The sequence below is a fragment of the Lepidochelys olivacea genome, assembly GCF_965140295.1.
Source record: "Lepidochelys olivacea isolate rLepOli2 genome assembly, chromosome: 7".
Taxonomy (NCBI): domain Eukaryota; kingdom Metazoa; phylum Chordata; order Testudines; family Cheloniidae; genus Lepidochelys; species Lepidochelys olivacea.
The window spans coordinates 19,550,403-19,574,330 of NC_140417.1; the positions used below are offsets into that span (position 1 = coordinate 19,550,403).

General features: G+C 51.0%; 1 protein-coding gene across 6 annotated transcripts in view; it reads right to left on the bottom strand.

The window, feature by feature from the left end:
- TMCC1 (transmembrane and coiled-coil domain family 1) overlaps positions 1-4,161 on the bottom strand; it is a 198,709-nt gene extending 194,548 nt beyond the window's left edge. For 3 of the 6 annotated variants that reach the window (XM_084635343.1, XM_084635339.1, XM_084635335.1), the window contains exon 1: positions 4,062-4,161. The gene's annotated coding sequence lies outside the window, so the exon portion shown is untranslated. The remainder of the gene's footprint in view (positions 1-4,061) is intronic. The other 3 variants (XM_084635338.1, XM_084635344.1, XM_084635337.1) reach the window with 3 other exon arrangements.
- Positions 4,162-23,928: the final 19,767 nt, after the last annotated feature.

Below are 23,928 nucleotides of genomic sequence, written 5' to 3' on the forward strand. Positions count from 1 at the left end.
AAGTGGAGGGGGACAGGGATGGAGGGGAGCTCAGGCCCTGGGGGAGACAGAAGGATAGTTTGTGGGGACGGAAGGGCAGTTTGGGCTCCGGGGAAGGGGGGGATGGAAGGGCCCCAGGGAACAAGTGGAGCAGGGGGGAACCGAGGGAGCTCAGGTCCTGGAGAAGATGTAAGGGTCCCAGGGGGGTTGGGGAGAAGCTCAGGCCCCAGGGGGGACCGAAGGGGACCTCAGGGGGGATGTAAGGGCCCCAGGGTGGTGGGGGGGACAGGGGGAGCTCAAGCCACAGGCAGGACAGAAGAGGAGCAGGGGAGAACAGAAGGGGAGCTCGGGCCCCAGATATAAGGAAGAGGAGCAGGGGAGGATCCGAAGGGAAGCGAAGGGGGAGGGGGAAGGCGAAGGGGGAGCCCGGGCCCCGGGGGGAGGGAGAAGGCGAAGGGGGAGCCCGGGCCCCGGGGGGAGGGAGGGGGGAGAAGGCGAAGGGGGAGCCCGGGCCCCGGGGGGAGGGAGGGGGGAGAAGGCGAAGGGGGGGAGGGGGGAGAAGGGGGAGCCCGGGCCCCGGGGGGGGGGGAGGCGAAGGGGGGCAGAGGGGAGCTCGGGCCCGGGGGGGGTGAAAGGGGAGCACGGGGAGGCAGAGGGGAGCTCGGGCCCGGGGGGGGTGAAAGGGGAGCACGGGGAGGCAGAGGGGAGCTCGGGCCCGGGGGGGGTGAAAGGGGAGCGGGGGGGCAGAGGGGAGCTCAGGCCCAGGAGGGGAAGGGGAGCAGGGGGGGGCAGAGGGGAGCTCAGGCCCGGGAGGGGGGAAGGGGAGCTCAGGAACCGGGTGAGCGGGGGGGGGCGCTCAGGAACCGGGTGAGCGGGTGGAAGGGGAGCTCAGGCCCAGGGGGAGGTGGAAGGGGAGCAGAGGGGGCGGAGAGGAGTTCGGGAAGCGGGCGGGGGGGAGAAGGGAACCGGGGGAGGAGGAAGGGGAGCAGGGGAGGGGGCGCGGAGGGGAGCTCGGGAACCGGGGGAGGAGGAAGGGGAGCAGGGTGGGGGCGCGGAGGGGAGCTCGGGAACCGGGGGGGGGGGGTGGAAGGGGAGCGGAGCTGGGGCCCGGGGGGGGGTGGAAGGGGAGCGGAGAGGAGCTGGGGCCCGGGGGGGGGGGGTGGAAGGGGAGCTGGGGCCCGGGGGGGGGGGGTGGAAGGGGAGCTGGGGCCCGGGGTGGAAGGGGAGCGGAGGGGAGCTGGGGCCCGGGGGGGGGGGGTGGAAAGGGAGCGGAGGGGAGCTGGGGCCCGGGGGGGGGGGGTGGAAAGGGAGCGGAGGGGAGCTGGGGCCCGGGGGGGGGGGGTGGAAAGGGAGCGGAGGGGAGCTGGGGCCCGGGGGGGGGGGGTGGAAAGGGAGCGGAGGGGAGCTGGGGCCCGGGGGGGGGGGGTGGAAAGGGAGCGGAGGGGAGCTGGGGCCCGGGGGGGGGGGTGGAAAGGGAGCGGAGGGGAGCTGGGGCCCGGGGGGGGGGGGTGGAAAGGGAGCGGAGGGGAGCTGGGGCCCGGGGGGGGGGGTGGAAAGGGAGCGGAGGGGAGCTGGGGCCCGGGGGGGGGGGGTGGAAGGGGAGCTGGGGCCCGGGGGGGGGGTGGAAGGGGAGCGGAGGGGAGCTGGGGCCCGGGGGGGGGGGTGGAAGGGGAGCGGGGGCCCGGGGTGGAAGGGGAGCTGGGGCCCGGGGTGGGGGGTGGAAGGGGAGCGGAGGGGAGCTGGGGCCCGGGGGGGGGGGGGTGGAAGGGGAGCGGAGGGGAGCTGGGGCCCGGGGGGGGGGTGGAAGGGGAGCGGAGGGGAGCTGGGGCCCGGGGGGGGGGTGGAAGGGGAGCGGAGGGGAGCTGGGGCCCGGGGGGGGGGGTGGAAGGGGAGCGGAGGGGAGCTGGGGCCCGGGGGGGGGGGGTGGAAGGGGAGCGGAGGGGAGCTGGGGCCCGGGGGGGGGGGTGGAAGGGGAGCGGAGGGGAGCTGGGGCCCGGGGGGGGGGGGGTGGAAGGGGAGCGGAGGGGAGCTGGGGCCCGGGGGGGGGGGGTGGAAGGGGAGCGGAGGGGAGCTGGGGCCCGGGGGGGGGGGGTGGAAGGGGAGCGGAGGGGAGCTGGGGCCCGGGGGGGGGGGGTGGAAGGGGAGCTGGGGCCCGGGGGGGGGGGGTGGAAGGGGAGCGGAGGGGAGCTGGGGCCCGGGGGGGGGGGTGGAAAGGGAGCGGAGGGGAGCTGGGGCCCGGGGGGGGGGGGTGGAAAGGGAGCGGAGGGGAGCTGGGGCCCGGGGGGGGGGGGGTGGAAAGGGAGCGGAGGGGAGCTGGGGCCCGGGGGGGGGGGGTGGAAAGGGAGCGGAGGGGAGCTGGGGCCCGGGGGGGGGGGTGGAAAGGGAGCGGAGGGGAGCTGGGGCCCGGGGGGGGGGGGTGGAAAGGGAGCGGAGGGGAGCTGGGGCCCGGGGGGGGGTGGAAAGGGAGCGGAGGGGAGCTGGGGCCCGGGGGGGGGTGGAAGGGGAGCGGAGGGGAGCTGGGGCCCGGGGGGGGGGGTGGAAGGGGAGCGGGGGGAGGACGGAGGGGAGCTGGGGCCCGGGGGGTTGGGTGGAAGGGGAGCGGAGGGGAGCTGGGGCCCGGGGGGGGGGGTGGAAGGGGAGCGGAGGGGAGCGGGGGGAGGACGGAGAGGAGCTGGGGCCCGGGGGGGGGTGGAAGGGGAGCGGAGGGGAGCTGGGGCCCGGGGGGGGGGTGGAAGGGGCCCAGGGGGGAGCTGGGGCCCGGGGGGGGGGGTGGAAGGGGCCCGGGGGGGGAGCTGGGGCCCGGGGGGGGGGGTGGAAGGGGCCCGGGGGGGGAGCTGGGGCCCGGGGGGGGAGCTGGGGCCCGGGGGGGGAGCTGGGGCCCGGGGGGGGGGGGTGGAAGGGGAGCGGAGGGGAGCTGGGGCCCGGGGGGGGTGGAAGGGGAGCGGAGGGGAGCTGGGGCCCGGGGGCGGGGGGTGGAAGGGGCCCGGGGGGGGAGCTGGGGCCCGGGGGGGGAGGGTGGAAGGGGCCCGGGGGGGGTGGGTGGAAGGGGCCCGGGGGGAGGACGGAGGGGAGCTGGGGCCCGGGGTGGGTGGAAGGGGAGCGGGGGGGAGGACGGAGGGGAGCTGGGGCCCGGGGGGTTGGGTGGAAGGGGAGCGGAGGGGAGCTGGGGCCCGGGGGGTTGGGTGGAAGGGGAGCGGGGGGAGGACGGAGGGGAGCTGGGGCCCGGGGGGTTGGGTGGAAGGGGAGCGGGGGGAGGACGGAGGGGAGCTGGGGCCCGGGGGGTTGGGTGGAAGGGGAGCGGAGGGGAGCTGGGGCCCGGGGGGGGGGTGGAAGGGGAGCGGGGGGAGGACGGAGGGGAGCTGGGGCCCGGGGGGGGTGGAAGGGGAGCGGAGGGGAGGTGGGGCCCGGGGGGGGGGTGGAAGGGGAGCGGGGGGAGGACGGAGGGGAGCTGGGGCCCGGGGGGGGTGGAAGGGGAGCGGAGGGGAGCTGGGGCCCGGGGGGGGGGGTGGAAGGGGAGCGGAGGGGAGCTGGGGCCCGGGGGGGGGGTGGAAGGGGCCCGGGGGGGGAGCTGGGGCCCGGGGGCGGGGGGTGGAAGGGGCCCGGGGGGGGACCTGGGGCCCGGGGGGGGGGTGGAAGGGGAGCGGGGGGAGGACGGAGGGGAGCTGGGGCCCGGGGGGTTGGGTGGAAGGGGAGCGGAGGGGAGCTGGGGCCCGGGGGCGGGGGGTGGAAGGGGCCCGGGGGGGGAGCTGGGGCCCGGGGGGGGGTGGAAGGGGAGCGGGGGGAGGACGGAGGGGAGCTGGGGCCCGGGGGGGTGGAAGGGGAGCGGGGGGGAGGACGGAGGGGAGCTGGGGCCCGGGGGGGGTGGAAGGGGAGCGGGGGGAGGACGGAGGGGAGCTGGGGCCCGGGGGGGGGTGGAAGGGGAGCGGGGGGAGGACGGAGGGGAGCTGGGGCCCGGGGGGGGTGGAAGGGGAGCGGGGGGAGGACGGAGGGGAGCTGGGGCCCGGGCGCGGGGTGTGGAAGGGCCCCGGGGGCGCGAGCGAAGCCGAAGCCCCTGCAGCCGGAGGCGGGAAGGGGCCATTTACCGGCTTAGGGGCGGGAAGCGGCACCCGGTCCCCGGCTGCTCTGGCGGCGGCTGCCCCATTCCCGGCTCCCGGCGCCGCCACCACCACCAACCGTCCCGCCCCACTGCAACGCGTTACGTCACCACGCAGACAACGAGGTCGGTCACGCAGTGTGGCGTCAGCGGGCTAGGCCAGCTCAGGACACGCCCCCCAGCAGTGGGCGGAGCCCTCTCCCCAAATCAGCGCAAGCCCCGCCCCTCGTGGGAGCCGCGTTTTGAGACCCTCTCCCCCTTGTGGGAGATTTGGGTTGAGGGGGGTTCCCAGGTGTGAATTTGGCCCCACCTGACTGAAGGGGGAGGGGTGCTCCTGTCATACAGTCAACTTTTATCAAGTGTCAACCGTCATTCGGCATCATTCGCCACTCAACCCAGAAGCCAAGGACTAAAAACTACAACCTGGACGAGCCGACCGCTAGGGTTGCCAACTTTCTAATGGCACAGAACCGAACACCCTTGCCCCGCGCTTGCCCCACGCCTTCCACGAGGCCCTGCCCCGGCTCACTGCAGCCCCCGCCCTCTGTCCCTTGCTCTCCCTCACCCTCACTCCCTCATTTTCACAGGGTGTGGGAGGGGGTGAGGGCTCTGGCTGGAGGTGCAGGTTTTGGGGTGGGGCCAGGGATGATACTGTGAGCCCACAGTATTCTTGCCAGCAAGTTAAAAAAGTATGGCCTGGATGTCTGGACTATAAGGTGGATAGAAAGGGGGCTAGATTATCGGGCTCCTCCGGTAGTAATCAATGGCTCCATGTCTAGTTGGCAGCCAGTATCAAGCGGAGTGCCCCAGGGATTAGTCCTGGGGCCAATTTTGTTCAACATCTTCATTAATGAGCTGGATGCTGGGATGGATTGCACCCTCAGCAAGTTCGTGGGTGACACTAAGCTGTGGGGAGAGGTAGATAAGCTGGAGAGCAGGGATAGGGTCCAGAGTGACCTAGACAAATTGGAGGATTGGGCCAAAAGAAATCGGATGAGGTTCAACAAGGAGAAGTGCAGAATCCTGTAGAGTCCTGAAGAATCCCATGCACCGCTACAGGCTGGGGACCGACTGGCTAAGCGACAGTTCTGCAGAAAAGGACCTGGGGATTACAGTGGACGAGAAGCTGGATATGAGTCAACAGTGTGCCCTTGTTGCCAAGAAGGCTAATGGCATATTGGGCTGCATTAGTAGGAGCATTGCCAGCAGATCAAAGGAAGTGATTATTCTGCTCTATTCGGTACTGGTGAGGCCACATCTGGAGTATTGCATCCAGTTTTGAGCCCCCCACTACAGAAAGGATGTGGACAAATTGGAAAGAGTCCAGCAGAGGACAACAAAAATGATTAGGGGGGCTGGGGGAGACGCTGAGGGAACTGGGCTTATTTAGTCTGCAGAAGAGAAGAGTGAGGGGGGATTTGATAGCAGCCTTCAATTACCTGATGGGGGGGTTCCAAAGAGGATGGAGCTCGGCTGTTCTCAGTGGTGGCAGATGACAGAACAAGGAGCAATGGTCTCAAGTTTCAGTGTGGGAGGTCTAGGTTGGATATTAGGAAACACTATTTCACCAGGAGGGTGGTGAAGCACTGGAATGGCTTACCTAGGGAGGTCGTGGAATCTCCATCCTTAGAGGTTTTTAAGGCCCAGCTTGACAAAACCCTGGCTGAGATGATTTAGTTGGGGTTGGTCCTGGTTTGAGCAGGGGGACGAGATGACCTCCTGAGGTTTCTTCCAACCCTAATCTGCTATGATTCTATGAGGGGTTTGGGGTACAGGATGGAGCTCCAAGCTGGGGCCGAGGGGTCTGGAGTGTGGGAGGGGGTTCTGAGGTGGGGCAAGCGGTTGGAGCGCAGGAAGGGTTCAGGGTGCTGGATCCAGGAAGGAGTTCGGGTGTGGGAGGGGGCTCTGGGCTGGGGCAGGTGTTGGGGTGCGGGAGGGGATGCAGGAAGGAGATTGGGTGCAGGACGGGGCTCAGGCCTGGTGTGGGAGAGAGTGAGGGGTGCAGGCTCTGGGCGGCTCTTACCTCAGTCGACTCCCTGGAAATGGCAACATGTCCATCAGCTCCTAGGCACAGGGGTGGCCAGGCAGCTCTGCATGCTGCCTCCACACACAGGCGCTGTCCCCGAATCTCCCATTGGCCGCGGTTCCCAGCCAATGGGAGCTGCAGAGCCAGTGTTCTGGGCAGGGGCAGCATGTGGAACCCCCTTTGCCATCCCTCCACCTAAGAGACCACAAGAACTTGCCGTCTGCTTCCAGGGAGCCGTGCAGAGCCAGGTAGGGAGCCTGCCAGCCCCATGCCAACCGGACTTCTAATGGCCCTGTCAGTGGTGCTGACAGGAGCCGCCAGGATCCCTTTTCAACCAGGAATTCTGGTCGAAAACCGGACACTTGGCAATCCTACCCAGAGCATCATCAACTCCTGCAGCTGCAAATGACCCCAATACTCCTGGGCACCTTAGCAGAAGTAAGATTTAAATCAGTTGAAGCTTTTCTGGAGGGGTGACGCAGACAGGAGCAGGGAACACATACAGGCACATGTGATTTCAATCTTTATTCAAGATAACCCAGAAGTGATAGGGTTAGTCTGCACTATTTTTGGGTGGGGTGGGGATGAGATCTTCAATGTTAACCCAAAGTACCTACCAACACGGTTTTTATGCTTTTGCTGTGGGTGGGGGGTATATATGGCAGTTTACATTGAGTCCTGGAAGACCTCTAGCCATCCCTCACTACAAGAATGGATGTACAGTGCTGTGTGCTACACACATTGAAACAGTTCAATAGCTGTCTCTCGTCTCTGCTGCCCGGGTCCAGCTATGCTGAAGATCTTGATTTAGGCAGCTGAGGGCAGTCCCTGAAATACAGTGAAGCATCTGCTTGCTGGATAGTCTCCTTTTAGATGAGATGGGTATTATATTTGGAAGAGAAAGAAGAATAAGAGGGCAGCAGATACAGGCAAAAGTAACTTCAAGTACTGCGCTCTCCAGTAAATGGACAGTGTGCTCAAAGGTGTAGTGCATAACCCATCTATTTTGTGGGTTTCTGTAAGGCCGTAACTGCTCAATGTAAGCTCTAATCCAGAGGGAAAGCAGAGGACCCACAAAATCCTTGTTTGTAGCCCAATCACTTGCATTTCTGCTTCCTGGATCATATTGTTATGCTGGAAGGTGTCAATGGCTGCTATCAATCACAGGCCTGAAGCTGATGGGTATTCTAAGGGTGTGTAGTAGGGTAGGATGGTTAGTGGTGGCGATGCTGGGAGCTGGGGATGGGACAGCCACCACCAGAGCAGCCAGCAACACTAAGGTCCCTAGGAGAAAATGGGGAGCCTGGTCAAATAAATTATATGGTCTGATTTCCATCAGGGCCAAGCAGGCCCCACACAGCCTGGCTCAGAAGACTATACCTTCGGGCTAGCTTTGCCTTATGGCCACTTCCTTTTTTTGTGTTCAGTCCATCTCAGCTGGAATAGAGAATCAGGCCTAGTGAATGAATTTGGCCCACAGTAGCTTGCCCAAAGTGTTTTAGCTCCGGCACTTTGCTTCTACTCTCCTTCTTGTGATGTGAGATCCTTCTGCAGCGGGAGCAGCATTATTAATGCTGTACAGTAGACCCCACCAGGAGGGTGTACTGATTAGAGGGATACACGGATCAAACAATGTGCCTTTTAGAAAAGACGAAAGCAACATGGTGGATTTGTTTCACAACAATGCCACAGATCAGAACCCAACAGAGATTATTACATTCAGCTGATCTGTGACATTATCCAATGTGACTGTGACTGTGTATTTTTAGAAGTTGTAGTCCTTTGTGTGGAAGCTGATTTGATGAAAAAGTGGCCTTGATCTGGGTTTGTCTGATGCAATTAATGTAGTAATGGTGGAAAAGTCTGAAATTTATATGACTCATTAAAAATAATACCCATTTCTTTTGATGTTAACATTCATATTTCCTCTTAAATCACATGTATTAATCTACGCTGGCCAATATTCCTCCCTCTACTCTTCTTCCTCTGTCCCCCCTCCCTACCCCCACCAAATCACAGCAGGCCAGTATAGCTGGAGGCAAAAAGAGAACTCTGACTATGCTGTTAGGGTGTGGAGAGTGGCATGAGCTGCATTTTGAATTTAAGCACTGCCAGCTGAATTTATAGTCACAGGAGGACCAGCAAGTACATGGATCTTGACATGCCAAAAGAACCTAAAGGCAGGAAAGAAAAAATCTGAGGATCCTTGCACGCTAAAGCTAATACCCACCATTGACAATGGCACTGCTGAGCTGTGGAAGCAGAATTCTATAGTGGGTGTTTCACCATTTAATAACACCCCATTCATGCTCCAGTGAATGGAGTGGCCAGTTTCAGTAGTCAAAAGACATCTTATGCTTCTTCATAAATGATTAGTCCTCTAAGGTTCCCTGCTGTGCACTGCATGAGGATTTGTAGGATCTAGAGAAGTGGTTCTCAACCAGGGGTATATGTACCCCTGGGGGTACACAAAGGTCTTCCGGGGATACATCAACTCATCTAGATATTTGCCTAGTTTTACAACAAGCTACATAAAAAGCACTAGTGAAGTCAGCACAAACTAAAATTTCACACAATGACTTGTTTATACTGTTCTGTATACTATACTGAAATGTAAGTACAGTATTTATAATTATATGGTAAAAAGGAGAAAGTAAGCAATAGTGTGCTATGACAATTTTGTATTTTTATGTCTTATTTTGTAAGCAAGTTCTTTTTAAGTGAGGTGAAACTTGGGGGTACGGCAGACAAATTAGACTCCTTAAAGGGGTAGAGTAGTCTGGAAAGGTTGAGAGCCACTGATCTAGAGCTAATGTCAAGTAACTTAGGGACAAAAGGTAGGGGTGTTTTTGTTTTATTGTGTTGTTTTCCTTTATTGTTTTTACAAGTTTAGAAATTAACAAGAATGTTTTTATCATGTTTTAAAACATCAGTGTAAACTATTTTTGGGGCTGTAAACATCCCTCTTTGGCAATTAAATCCCAAGCACTAGGATACTGTGTCTGTGCATAAGAACCAGAGAGTGAAACTGATGCGTCCAGTTTCATTGCCTAAAACTAGAGGAATACACAAAGTAAACAAACAATATAAATGGTGAGAAGCAGATAAGATTTTTTTTTGTTTGTATTTATCATTTCATAAGAAATGCACCATTCAATAACTTATTGAGGTCAGACCCCAGGTAGGCAACAGTTTGGCTTTTTATATACACCAGACTAAGAATAACATCACTAACAATCCTGTTAAAAATTCAAAAGCCCCCAGATCATCTGTGGTTTTAATCGTTATGCAAAAATGACAGACCAGGCATCGAAGCAAGTAAATATAACATGACTAGACCCTATATAAAGCGATCACATATTGCATGTTTTTGCATAGTTACTTATGTTTTAAAAGAGGTCAAAACCAGCATCTATTAAGAAGTAGTACATTTATAAATAAGTAAAATTGATTTTAAATGTTTAGCTTCAGTACTTAGTAATAATTTTTGAGTAATATATGGATGGCATTTCATATATATATTTCTGTTCTATTTTATGGAACTTCTTATACTACACCCAATATATATATATGAATTTATTGGCCTGATTTTCAGAGCTACTGAAGTAAATGGAAACACCTTTGAAAAATCAAGCCAGTTCATGTGTACACACATGCACACACAGGTCAGATTTTTAGACCTGCATGTGTATAAATGTGTACAAGGAGCCACATCCTTAGACAATCCTCTGTTTTAGGAAACCACCCTAAAGTATCCATGTGAAAGAATTCAAGGGCACGATCTGGTCTCCGGTAATCAAGTGGTTAACCTAAAACCAGATTCCCTCTCTCCTCACATAGGTGCATAGGAGAGCAAGCTGGAGGATTGATTCACCATTGCCCTGCACCTTGAGCAGTCATTTATACCGGGGCAAAATTAATGTAAGAGATTATTCTGATTTGGTGGCACCTTGCTCTGGTGTAAATAACTGTCCAAGATGTCAGGCAATGTTGAATTGAGCCCTGTAAGGGGATCTGCTTGGGAAACAGAGGTGGGAGAATGCCTTTGGAATTCTGGTCTACACAACCAGTGATGGGTCTGGCTTGAGCCCAAAGCTGGGATGTTTCCTTTTCTGCTACTTACTTGGCTTGCTAGAGGAAAACACATCACTGACTGACTATTCTTTTTGCTGCTGAATCATTCCACTAACTTGCAATCCACAAATGTACTAAGCACAATTCTGCTTAACCTTTATCAGGCCACCTTGATAAAGGCAGGTCGGTAACAGGGGTAACTGTTAAACATGCCCTTCAGTAAGATGAGTGTCCCTGTACTTGTTGGGATCCATCCTCACTCCTTCTTTCCTCTGGAGGCTTTGCTGCTGTTTGCTACGTTTTTTTAACTATACTTTTATATGTGCTTCCTTACATCTGAAGTTGCTGAGAAGAGCCTGAGTAGTAGATGGTAGACTGGGACTTGAAATCTCTCATCAGTAACTTAACCAGAGGGTGTCCGGATGTCCCGATTTTAGATTGAGGGTCCCGATTTTTGGGTCTTTTTCTTATATAGGCTCCTATTATCCTCCACCACCTGTTCTGATTTTTCACATTTGCTTTCTGGTCGCCCTACCTAACCAGGAGCTACTGTTAAATGTAATGTGTTGATAAATTGCATTCAAATCAAACCCTATTTCTTTAGTCACTATAAAAACTAGCACTGGATGGCTTCTGGGCTATGGTTTTGAAGGGTCCAACATGCATTAGCTGTATTGCCAGAAATGGTGACTGAGATGAAATCCATTGCATAAACCGCGTGATCTGAACTCTACCAAACTTTGAAAGTAGAAGGGTTTGAAATCAAGATGGTGACCCTGACTTCACAGCTTGGGTCCCTCTTTAACTCCTCTATATTATGACTCATTGACAGAACTACCAAGGTCAGGTCTACACTACAAACTTACACTGGCATACCTACATCGCTCGGGGGTGTGAAAAATCCATACACCCCTGAGCGATGCAGTTATGGCAGCCTAACCCCCAGTGTAGACAGCACTGTGTTGACAAGAGGGCTTCTCCTGCTGACATAGCTACCATTTCTTGGGGAGGTGGATTAACTATGCCAATGGGAGAAGCTTTCCTATCAGCATAGCAGTGTCTTCATTGAAGTGCCGCTGTAGGGTTTTAAGTGTAGACCTGCCGCAAGAACTGCATCAAAACAGAGCTAATGCTTAGGGGATTGGGAAATTCCTTTGTCCTGGTGAAGTCTGGTCTGTTCTCTTGGGTCTGCTTTTGAGTGTGTGTGATAAAGGGTACAGGAGATACCCTTTTTTTTATAGTTTTTATAGTTCCTGAATTTTGCCTTAGCAGGCAACCAATGAATGGCAATTAGTCATTTCATTTAGCTGCTCAGTTTCAGTGTTTACTTTGCATGGAGGAGACCTGATAAGAACTATGCACACAGCATAGTACAACCCAAGGAAATACAAAGTCACCTAGCAGGATTTATCAGAGTTTGTGAATGGAGTCTCTTCTGGATTGCACTTAGATGTACCTGGAACAAATAATAGTGCTTAAACAGTCTATGTAAGTGTATTCTTCTCAAATCTTTGCTTTGGCTTCTTACCCCTCTTCCTTCCCTTCCCTTGAAGGGATATCGAGAGAACAGTACAGATGGGGAATGACCTCACTGCATGCTTTGATGGAGCAAAGCTTATTGAAACTGGATCTTGCTTTGCTACCTCAGTCGTATTTGGGCACCTCAGAGTCTTTCCACTTCCCCCCGCGCCCCCCCAACTCCTTTACCAGGCAGTAGCATGTTGAAAAATCCTGGATAAAAACCACTCAGATATTTGGTATGAATATACCAAAATCCTGCCAGCACCCACGTCAGTCTCATCCCTACAGCCATGCCACCGTGGGCTGCGAGCTCATCAGATCTCCCAAACTCAATGAAGAACATCACCACTGAACTGGGAGACGTCTAAGGAAAACAGAGGCTGCAGGAAGTAATACGGATGCCTTAGCAGATGGCACTCTTCCTTCAGAATCAAGACAGAATCAATGCCCACTCCTTGTGCTTGGGGGTGCTGTGTTGTTTGAGGTGCTGTTTTATTTCTCATACAAAAGACAGAGGTCTTGATGCTGGCAAATAATATAGATTCCCTGGGAACAGGACTATTAGTTTTTGTTCCTTGGTTTAAATCCAACTGAGTTAGTACATTTGGTATCTATACATCCCCCTCTGATTTCAGCTGGATTCCGCTTTTTGTCTATGATTGTTGTGTAGTTTTGCTGTATGCTACTAAACAGCTGCTATTTTCCACCCCGGAGGTGGTTGCATTTTAGAGGTTCATATATGTGTGTGTATCCTCCCACTGTTTCTTCCCTTATTTACACCACTAAATTCTGCAATGCAAGCATATGGGTTACACATGCAATTCCCAAAGTCCCACACAATATTTGGACATACATAAATAGACAGTTCTGGTAATTTGTTTATACAAATATGTTAAATACATGCACAAAGTTAGGCATGCAGTTGCATTCTGATTTTTTAAAAATGTTAGATGAACGATTGCACATGTAAATCTTGTCCGGCAAAATGTGTTTCATTATCACCCTCCCTTGACAGATTCCATCCTTAGCAGCATTTGCTCAACTGTAGGCGGGGACAGTATCTGTTCTTTTAAAATTAAAAATAAAGCAGCACAGTCAGCCTTGTTAGCAAACACAATGCCGATCTCTTGAGCTTTTTTTTTTTTTTTTTACTTCCGTCACTCTCATTCCAGCAAAAATGTCAGCAGTCATAATAATGCTGCTTTTGTTATTATGTCAGGAACAAAAGCTGCTGTGCAGCAAAGCTTACCATTACAAAAAAAGAAATGTGTCCTGCAGGGTTTAACTGAAAATGGGCCAGCAACTGGGAAAGTATAGAAAGCAGGAGGGGGGTCAGAAGTTCACTAAGAGGATTTTCAGAAATATGCATGCAATAATCTTACTTTAATGGCAAAACCACACCTGGTAATTGGGTAAATCTGGAGAGACTAGATAATATGAGAGCCAAGGTTTTTTGAGACTTTTTTGCTATAAGCTAGTGAGGAGCGAACTTCAAAAGGGTCCAAGATATAGACCCAATAATCACAGACATTTGAACTAGAGCAGGAGAGGGCAAACTACAGCCTGCGGGCTGGATCCGGCCTGTCAGGGCTTTCAGCAGGATTGCCAGCAGGATTGCCAGCATTGTGGCACAGGGGGGCTAAGGCAGGCTCCCGGGAGTGGCCAGCACCATGTCCCTGAGGCGTGGGGCCAGGGCAGGCAGGGAGCCTGCCTTAGCCATGCTGCATGCTGCTGCCACCCCGGAGCCACTCGAGGTAAGCAGCGCCGGGCTGGAGCCTGCATCCCTGCACCCCAACCCCCTGCCCTGAGCCCCCTAACCCCCTGCCTTGGGCTCCCTGCTGCACCCCTCCTACACCCCAACCCTCTGCCCTGAGCCCCCTCCTGTACTCCACACCCCCTCCTGCACCCCCAACCCCCTGCCATGAGCCCCCAACCCCCTGCCCATAGCCTCCGCCGCACCCCACACCCCTCCTGCACCTCAACCCTTGCCCTGAGCCCCTTCCTGCACACCACACCCCCTCCCACACCCCGTACTTCCTCCCGCACCCCAATCCTCTGCCCCAGCCCTACATTCATGGCTCTGCATACAATTTCCACACCCAGATGTGGCCCTCGGGCTAAAAAGTTTGTCCACCCCTGAACTAAAGAGTGATCTAAGCAAGTAGGACTCAGATCCAGATGTGAACTTTGAACCTCTTCAATGGATTAGCCCAAAATTCCAGAATCCAAATGCACCCAAACTTTGGGGATACTCAGAACCATATTGATCTGGACCTGAACTTTACAGCTGGCCTTTCTCTCTATAATTATAGAATCACAGAAATGCAGGGCTGGAAGGGACCTAGGGAGGTCATCTAGTCCAGCCCCCCATGCTGAGGCAGGACCACGTAAATCTAAACCATCCCTGACAGGTGTTTGTCTAATCTGTTCTTAAAAACCTCCAATTATAAGGATTTCACAATGTCCCTTGGTAACCTATTTGAGTACCTAATTATCCTTATAGTTAGAAAGTTTTTTCCTAATATCTAACGTAAATCTTCATTGTGGAAGATTAAGCCTATTACTTCTTGTCTTACCTTCAGACATGGAGAACAATTGATCACCATCATCTTAGTAACAGCCCTTAACATATTTAAAAACTGTTAACAGGTCCCCCCCAGGTCTTCATTTCTGAAGACTAAATGTGCAAGTATTTTAAAATCTTTCCTTATAGGTCATGTTTTCTAAACCTTTTATCATTTTTGTTGCTATCCTCTGGATTCTCTCCAGTTTGTCCACATCTTTCCAGTTGAGGCCTCACCAGTGCTGAGTAGAGTGGAAAATTACCTCCCATACCTTACACATGACAATCCTGTTAATACACCCCAGAATGATATTAGCTTTTTTCTGCAACTGCATCACATTGTTGACATACTCAATTTGTGATCCACTATAACCCTCAGCACATTTTCAACAGTTCTACCACCTACCCAGGTATTCCTTGTGTTGTAGTTATACCTTTGATTTTTTTTCCTTCCTAAGTGTAGTATTTTGCACTTGTATTTACTGAATTTCATCTTGTTGAATTCAGACCAATTCTCCAGTTTATCAAGGTTTTTCTGAATTCTAATACTGTCCTCCAAAGTGCAACCCCTCCCAGCTTGGTGTCATCCACAAATTTTATAAGCATGCTCTCGACTCCTTTATCCAAGTCATTAATGAAAATGTTGACTAACACCTGACACAGGACTGACCCCTGCAGGACCCCGCAAAATACGCCCTTCCACTTTGACAGCAAACCATTGATAACTACTCTTTGAGTACATTTTTTCAACCAGTTATGCACCCACCTTACAGTAAATTAATCTAGACCACAATTTCCTAGTTTGCTTATGAGAATGCCAGGTGGGACTGCGTCAAAAGCCTTACTAAAATCAAGGTATGTCACTGGCCTCCTGTCCACTAGGCCAGTAACCTTATCAAAGAAAGAAATTCGGTTGGTTTGGCACGATTTGTTCTTGACAAATCCATGTTGATTTTTACTTATCACCTTATTATCCTCCAAGTGCTTTCAAACTCATTGCTTAATAATTTATTTCACTATAGAATCATAGAAGATTAGGATTGAAAGAGATCTCAGGAGGTCAACAAGTCCAACCCCCTGCTCAAACCAGGACCAACCCCAACTAAATCATCTTACCCAGGGCTTTGTCAAGCCGGGCCTTAAAAACCTCTAAGGATGGAGATTCCACCACCTCCCTAGGTAACCCATTCCAGTGCTTCATGATCCCTCCTGGTGAAATAGTGTTTCCTAATATCCAACCTAGACCTCCCACACTGAAACTTGAGACCATTGCTCCTTGTTCTGTCATCTGCCACCACTGAGAACAGCCTAGCTCCATCCTCTTTGGAACCCCCTTCAGGTAGTTCAAGACTGCCATCAAATCCCCCCTCACTCTTCTCTTCTGCAGACTAAACAAGCCCAGTTTCCTCAGCCTCTCCTCGTAAGTCATGTGCCCCAGCTCCCTGATCATTTTTGTTGCCCTCCGTTGGACTCTCTCCAATTTGTTCACATCCTTTCTGTAGTGGGGGGCCCAAAACTGGACGCAATACTCCAGATGTGGCCTCACCAGTGCCGAACAGAGGGGAATAATCACTTCCCTCGATCTGCTGGCAATGCACCTACTAATGCAGCCCAATACGCTGTTAGCCTTCTTGGCAACAAGGACACACTGCTGACTCATATCCAGCTTCTCATCCATGGTAATCCCCAGGTCTTTTTCTGCAGAACTGCCGCTTAGCAAGTTGGTCCCTAGTCTGTAGCGGTGCATGGGATTCTTCCTTCCTGAATGCAGGACTCTGCACTTGTCCTTGTTGAACCACATCAGATTTCCTTTGGCCCAATCCTCCAATTTGTCTAGGTCAATCTGGACCCTATCCCTACCCTTCAGAGTATCTACCTCTCCCCCCAGCTTAGTGTCATGCATACCTTCAAATCAGCGGCACTGCTATGGGTACCTGCATGGCCCCACAGTATGCCAACATTTTTATGGCTGACTTAGAACAACGCTTCCTCAGCTCTTGTCCCCTAATGCCCCTACTCTGCTTGCGCTACATTGATGACATCTTCATTATCTGGACCCATGGAAAAGAAGCCCTTGAGGAATTCCACCATGATTTCAACAATTTCCATCCCACCAACAACCTCAGCCTGGACCAGTCCACACAAGAGATCCACTTCCTGGACACTACGGTGCTAATAAGCGATGGTCACATAAACACCACCCTATACTGGAAACCTACTGACCACTATTCCTACCTACATGCCTCCAGCTTTCATCCAGACCATACCACACGATCCATTGTCTACAGCCAAGCCTTCCTCTCCTCCAAGTGCTTCAAAATGGTTTCCTTGAGGACCTGCTCCACGATTTTTCCAGGGACTGAGTTGAGGCTGACCGGTCTGTAGTTCCCCGGGTTCTCCTTCTTCCCTTTTTTAAAGATGGGCACTATATTTGCTCTTTCAAGGTGTCAAAGTTAAGTTGACTGGTCTATAATTCCCCGTGTTCTCCTCTTCCCCCTTAAAGATAGGTACTATGTTTGCCTTTCTCCAGTCCTCTAGGACCTCACCTGCCCTCTGTGAGTTCTCAAACGTAATTGTTAATGGTTCAGAGATTGCTTCTGATAGTTCCTTAAGTATCCTAGGGTGAATTTTGTTGTGCCCTGCTGACTTGAATACAACTCACATATCCAAATATTCTTTAACCTGTTCTTCCCTTGCAGTCCGTTCTGGCTTTCAGTCCTTGCAATCCTTTCCCCTTGTTGTGTTAAGCAGCTGGTCACAATTAACTTTTTTAGTGAAGACTGAAGCACAATAGGCATAAACACCTCAGTCTTCCTCCATTATTAGCTTTCCTTCTCATAATACACATCCATATAATGCAGGCCCTGGAGAAACGGTATTTCAGAGAAATGCTGCAGAGAGGAAATGCATGGTGTGCATTGATATCATGAATCATGATCCACGTCAGTTTATCTGGGAGTCTGGTTACCCAGAGATCAGGTGAACATGATTATACGTTAGGACCTGCATGTTCAAAAGTAATTAGTGATTTTGGGAATCTCCGATTTTGGGTACCCAACCTGAGATACCTTAAAAGGGGCCTGATTTTCAGAAGGTGGGTGTTCAGTCCTTTCTGAAAATCAGGCCCCCCTCTGGAGACTCAAGTTGGAGCACCTAAAATCACTACACAATTTTGAAAATTTAGGCTAGATTTATAACATTTATTTAAAATTTAAAAATTTATAACATTTATTTATTGGCCATGGACTTTCTAAGCATTAGAGCACAATAAATCCTATTTTAAAATAATGGTATGTTTGTTTTTTGAAAGCAATTGCAGGTAGAAGAGAATACTAAAACCGCTGTTGTGGCTTATCAAAAGTGCTTGTAAAGGAAAGACTTCTATGCTCCGTTTGCTGGCATCACTGTTTGCTTGAGCCCTGCTCCCCCACTCCGCCCTGGCAGGGCTGGCATCGCCGCTTTCTCTCCCCCCCCCCCGCACCCTTCCTCCACACCCCACTTTTTTGACAAAAGTGAGCATTTGTTCCTTTCTTGCCAACTTGATCAAAAAATTCCGGACGGCTGGGACAGGGCTTAGAAAGGGACTGGTCTGGCCAAAATGGGACGTATGGTCACCCTACACTTCCAAGACCTCCCTGCCTTAGGAGGGAGGGCTTTCCATAGGCAGCATTATACAAACAGTGAGTGCTCCCTCCAATCCTGCCCTGCAAATACCAAACTCCAGCAACCTATTCCCTCTGATCTCTGAAGACAAGATGGTTCATTGGGGCCTTGAAGCTTTTGCAGCCAGTACTTTAAAGGCTCTAAAATTTTCCAGTCAAAGCTTTGAGAGACAGATTTTCAAAGCCAGCCATGTGCAGTTGCATGCATAGATTTGTGAAGGGCTTACTTATTGTCACATGCAAGCACCCTGTGCCCAACACTTGTGCAAAAATACTTGATTATGGGCACTGACTGATTCTCTGCTTATATAAAATGCACAATCCTAACTGTGAAAACCTGGCCTTGGATATATTTAGTCAGTCTACACATTTTGGCAGGGGCAGATGCTGGCAGTACAGGTCACTGGTTAGAATGGGGCTGAGCCGGTGGGGGGGGGAGGGGGGAGGACTGCTGTTGTGAGCTTAAAAGCTGGCCTCCCTTTGGCCAATCAGGTGATCCTACCACAATCCAGCTGACCTTGTTAATCAGCCAGGAGGCTAGCCTGACTAGTCCACAGGCTCAGCAGAAAGTGCTCAATCCTGACACATCTCCCTCCTTCCTTCCCCACCCTCCCCAAATAACTTCCAACGTTCTTCTCAGATATGCCTGATATTATTCCCTTTGCTTTGCTGAAGGACACCAGATATGTATTTCTGTTCTTCGAGGAAGACCATGTTATGGGGGAGGAAAGAATTAGAAATGGTTAACAAAATGGCTCCCAGAAGAAATGCACTGAGGGTGACTGACACACATTACCCTTCGACGAACCTGGGCCTAGCTTAATAAGGTTGAGAACACGACTGAGACTGTCTAATCTGGACACCTAGCACAATCCAGACAACAGGGCAGGTTTGCCTAAGAGGTTAATTCTTCTCTCAGCAGAGCTTTGCTTAAATGGGAAAAGTGAGCTAATTAATGCATTATTAAACACCACTTCGTACCAGTGTAGAGAAAGAACACTGGGTTTTAAAACATGTTAGACAGTCATGGTTTAACAAGGTTGGTATATATATACACATCTGTGCACCCTGTCTTCCACAGGAAGAAAGATGTCAGACCCACAGAAACGGGTGTTTTTCTATAGCACCCTAGTAGCTCAGTTAGCAGGATTGTTCATTTTGTTAACCATGGGGAGAGGTTTCTTATGGAGCTGAGGTTTGCAAGTTGCTGGCAGTCTGCAGTTAGGTGATGATCCTGCTGTCTGATGGACTGGTACTTACACTGCAATTCCTTTCTATGGTGATGTGAGTTACTATATAGAAGAAGGGGAGAACACATGCCCAGAGAGGAAACATTCCGGTTCGTTTTTAATCGTCTTCTTGATGAAGCAGAAAACCCCACGGAACAAGACAAACACCAAGCTCTGGCTGTGCTGTATTTAGTACAGTTCATGCTCCAGAACTCCCAGAGCACATTGTAAATATGGTAAATTAAATCTCATTTTCATGCAGTTTTGCATGCATGCCAGAAAGTAGGAACAGGGGATTGGGGGAGGCATTTCCTCTGAATACTATTGGACCTTATACAACACCATTCTGAAACGCTCGGTCAGTTTCAACATGATTCTGTTAGGAGATGCTGTAGAGGCTCCCTCTGGTGGATAATAATACATAAAACTGTTCATTGAGATTTCCTAACTGTAAAGCACCAACCCAGGGATTGGATTTCACTCTGAAGAATTGACAGTCCCATGGAAAAGCTCTCACTGGGACCTGAACAAACAATGGTGCAACATAGCAAAATATCTCTCATACCATATGAAGCAGGATGGAATCATAAATGCGTGTTTCAATTCCACCTCGTCCAAAATCTTTCTCCAGAGCCAAAGAGAACCCACTCGTACCCTTCCCAATTTGCCCTGACTCTAGTTTTTCTGGAGCCTTATCCTGTCAAGGCATCTGTCAAGGTTCCTTCCCCACTCTGAACTCTAGGGTACAGATGTGGGGACCTGCATGAAAAACCCCCTAAGCTTATTTTTACCAGCTTAGGATAAAACTTCCCCAAGGTACAAACTATTTTACCTTTTGCCCTTGGACTTTATTGCTGCCACCACCAAGTGTCTAACAAATATATGACAGGGAAAGAGCCCGCTTGGAAACGTCTTTCCCCACAAAATCCTCCCAAACCCTACACCCCCTTTCCTGGGGAAGGCTTGATAAAAATCCTCACCAATTTGTTCACCTATGAACACAGACCCAAACCCTTGGATCTTAAGAACAATGAAAAAGCAATCAGGTTCTTAAAAGAAGAATTTTAATTGAAGAAAAAGTAAAAGAATCACCTCTGTAAAATCAGGATGGTAAATACCTCACAAGGTAATCAGATTCAAAACAGAGAGAATCCCTCTAGGCAAAACCTTAAGTTACAAAAAGACACAAAAACAGGAATATGCATTCCATTCAGCACAACTTATTTTATCAGCCATTTAAATGAAACAGAATCTAACGCATATCTAACTAGATTGCTTATTAACCCTTTACAGGAGTTCTGACCTGCATTCCTGCTCTGGTCCCGGCAAAAGCAACACACAGACAAAGAGAACCTTTGTTTCTCCCCCCCTCCAGCTTTGAAAGTATCTTGTCTCCTCATTGGTCATTTTGGTCAGGTGCCAGCGAGGTTATCCTAGCTTCTTAACCCTTTGCAGATGAAAGGATTTTTCCTCTGGCCAGGAGGGATTTAAAGGTGTTTACCCTTCCCTTTATATTTATGACAGCATCCATTCAAGGTGTTTTACAAGCCCTTCACAAATCCCTCCACTCCCGCTGCGCAGGTTGCCTGCACAAAGCCTATTTACTCCAGCTTTGTTCAGGGACTGACATTTGGATCTTGGAGATGTAACTTGGCCCCTGTTTGTGGAGAGCACATTATAAGTGATGCAAAGCCTGGCTGGTAACACATGCAAGTGAGCCAACACAAGCACATTATAAGTGATGCAAAGCCTGGCTGGTAACACATGCAAGTGAGCCAAAAATGGGATGGATCTGCCCTAGTGTAACTCAGGGTCCTGGCTGCTGTATTATGTTCCAATTGCAGATTATTAATCATGGAAGCTGGCAAACTAATCCAGTACCCATTGCAATTACTGATTCTGGACGACACAGTCTACGCACCAGGCATGGCCTGAGAAGGCTGGGGTCCTGCTTTGTCACAAAGTGGTAGTTTTGAACAGTGCAAACCTGCCTGGAGCTGTGACACCCAGATTAGAAGTATATAAACTAAAGAAGTTTTTTTTTAATGTAGGAACTGAAAATTCATCACATTTTCCAGAAATGCTCTGTCAATGTGTCCCATTAGTTCTAGAGTGAATCTGTAATCTATGAGTGTCTCTACTGGAAAACATAGCTAAAAGAAGCATCATTCTATTTCCTTCATCTTCTCACCAATGCTTAACATCCAGAGAGACATGCAACAGTCTCCTGCTAAGTGAAGTCCCAGTTAGTGCCACTACAAAGGGTCTGGGTGATGTCAGTCAAGCCAGAGCATGTAATGTGGTGAGATCATGTTTTCTTTCAGCAAAAATTAAAACTTGTGTGGTTGCATCTTAAAGAAAGAGATGGAAGCCAAAGGAAGTATAGAATGCTCTAGTTAGTCAAGAAATCTCTGGATGCTACTTAACATGGGTAAACTTGAAGCTGACTTTTCAAAAGTCAGTGGTAGGAAGTGGACAGTGGTGGGTTTACAATAGACATAACTGCAAGGTTTTTGGTGTTCTGAAGTGAGAAACTATTGAGTAGCCGGAAGCCGGACCTAACCCAGAGCAAAGTAGTAGGAGGTAGCAGACGGATAAAGTGGGAGGATTCTTGGCTCATAACCCAGAAGTCCACCAATTGTAAATGTCCTTTCCTGGGTACTGGTTGCCTTGGACCTCTGAGAACGCCTCCTTAGCGGCTCACATAATCCCTAGATACCAGGGTGTTCGATGAGCCTGGTGTAAATGCCTGGAATGAAAGTCCTCAAACTTAGGGGAAGCTCAGACACACAAATCTGGAGCCAGACTTTGTAGCTGACCCTCTGTTGCTATAATAGTCAAAACTCTGGCTATGACAATGCTCCTGAACTTTGGTTTGAATGTTACCTCTCATGCCTACTCTACCAATGTATTATCCTCAAACTGCAGTGAGGATTAGACCCATCTGATGTGCAGCAAAAGACTGGTGTACTTCAGTGCACTCCAAGGAAAGTGAAACCCTATATGTAAACCATGGTGAAGTCTTTTGCAACAAGGTTTATGCAAACGGACTTCCCCCAAACACTGCCAACCTTTGCTTCCATTATTCTTGAAATCAGCAGCTGCCTTCCATCCAGAAAACATTTCTTCTGAGCTCTTCTTCTCTTTGTTATTCCTAATGCTTTGGATAGCTGAACAGGACCTGAGAAGCAGGAACAAACAACCAGCTTCCATTACCAGATAGTCTCTGAGCTCTGACCTTGATGTCAGAGGACCAGGAAAGCGTCCCGGTGTCTGGCATGACTCTGAGAAGCTACTGTGATCTGAAGTGCCTTTAAAAAGGTACAATCCATCCTGCCTTAATGTATTAAAAGCACTTAATCCCAGCTGGGGTATATCAGAGCAATAGAGTATCCCCAGTTGGGTACTAGATGAGCTGTAATTTGATTTTTTGGCCCCTGTGGCTAAACTGCTGCAGCTTTGCTCTTGTGGTCCAGAAATCCTAGGAAGCCTTCAATGAAATTATAGCCTGTAATACCCTGAAGGGTGCACTTTACTCCCTGGATAATGGTATAATGCAATAGTATGCTGAAAAACAATGCACTTTTATTTTAAAAGTGCTCTGTCTCTTGTGAGCGCTCCAGCCCTGCCATTAAAATTAATAAAACAAAAGTAATTAATATAATTAACGAAATATATAGCCCTTTCCATCTGAGGCTCTCCAAACAAGTAAAGCTCATAGCAAGCATGTGAGGGAGGAAAACGTGATTAGCCCCATTTTACAGATGGGGACCCTGAGGCACAGAGTGAACAGCCTACTGTGTTATTGACTTGCAGCAGTTATCTGTGTATTACACATAGGGGCCTATTCCTACAGTTTATTAAGGTGCTACTATTATGCAGTCCCTCATACTTGAGATTTTGACTCAGCTACCTTAAAGGAGCAGAGAACATATCAAGAGTCAACTAGGTGCCCAACAAAACTAGTATACTTCTTACAGTTGCCTGGTATCACCTGGTCAGTCTTGTACTAGCACAAAAGTCATCTGCCAGAACAAAGAGCAGCTGGGCTGGATTTTTTACTGCTGTAAATCCATTGACTTCAGCAGAGTCACACCAGCAGAGATCAAGTCACGTACTTTCACCACATTAGAGAATAAGGAAGGCCATTATGGATCTGCCATGCTCATGTTTCTTTCCACGGCCAGTGGAAAAGAGTAAAGGTGGCAAAGATCTTTTTTTTTTTTTTTGCATACTAAACCCAATGAAGGTCTGCCTCATGCTGTCATGATGGTGGCATCAGAAATAGTTGAATGGCTACTGCAAAGTAAATCATTAGCGCTACTGGCTTCCTGCTGCTCAAATGGCAAAGTCCCAAGCAGCATTGCTTATTTAGAAATTAAAGCCAGTTTGCCTCAATGAAACTCCTTGTATCGCTAGATAAAGTGTTAATGCTCATCATGGCATTCCAGCATTGGGGCCAGCCTTCCCTCATCTCTACATTCTCATAGCATTCACTACATAATGGACTAAGTCCTGGTCCAAATGAAAGTAAAGGCAAAACTCCCATTGATTTTAATAGGACCAGGACTGGATCCAATGTATCAGAATGAGCAATTGACCCTACAGTGATGCATTGCAGACCTTCAAGTATCTGTCCCGCAAGAAAAGCTTAGGGTGTCTGTAATGTAATGTCCTTTATATATTTCAAAGGAACTGGGGGGCTTGTAGGAAATATAGCTGCACAGTACTTCACACCTGATGCGGATACGCCTTAACGACCACAGTAATTTTTCTAAGAG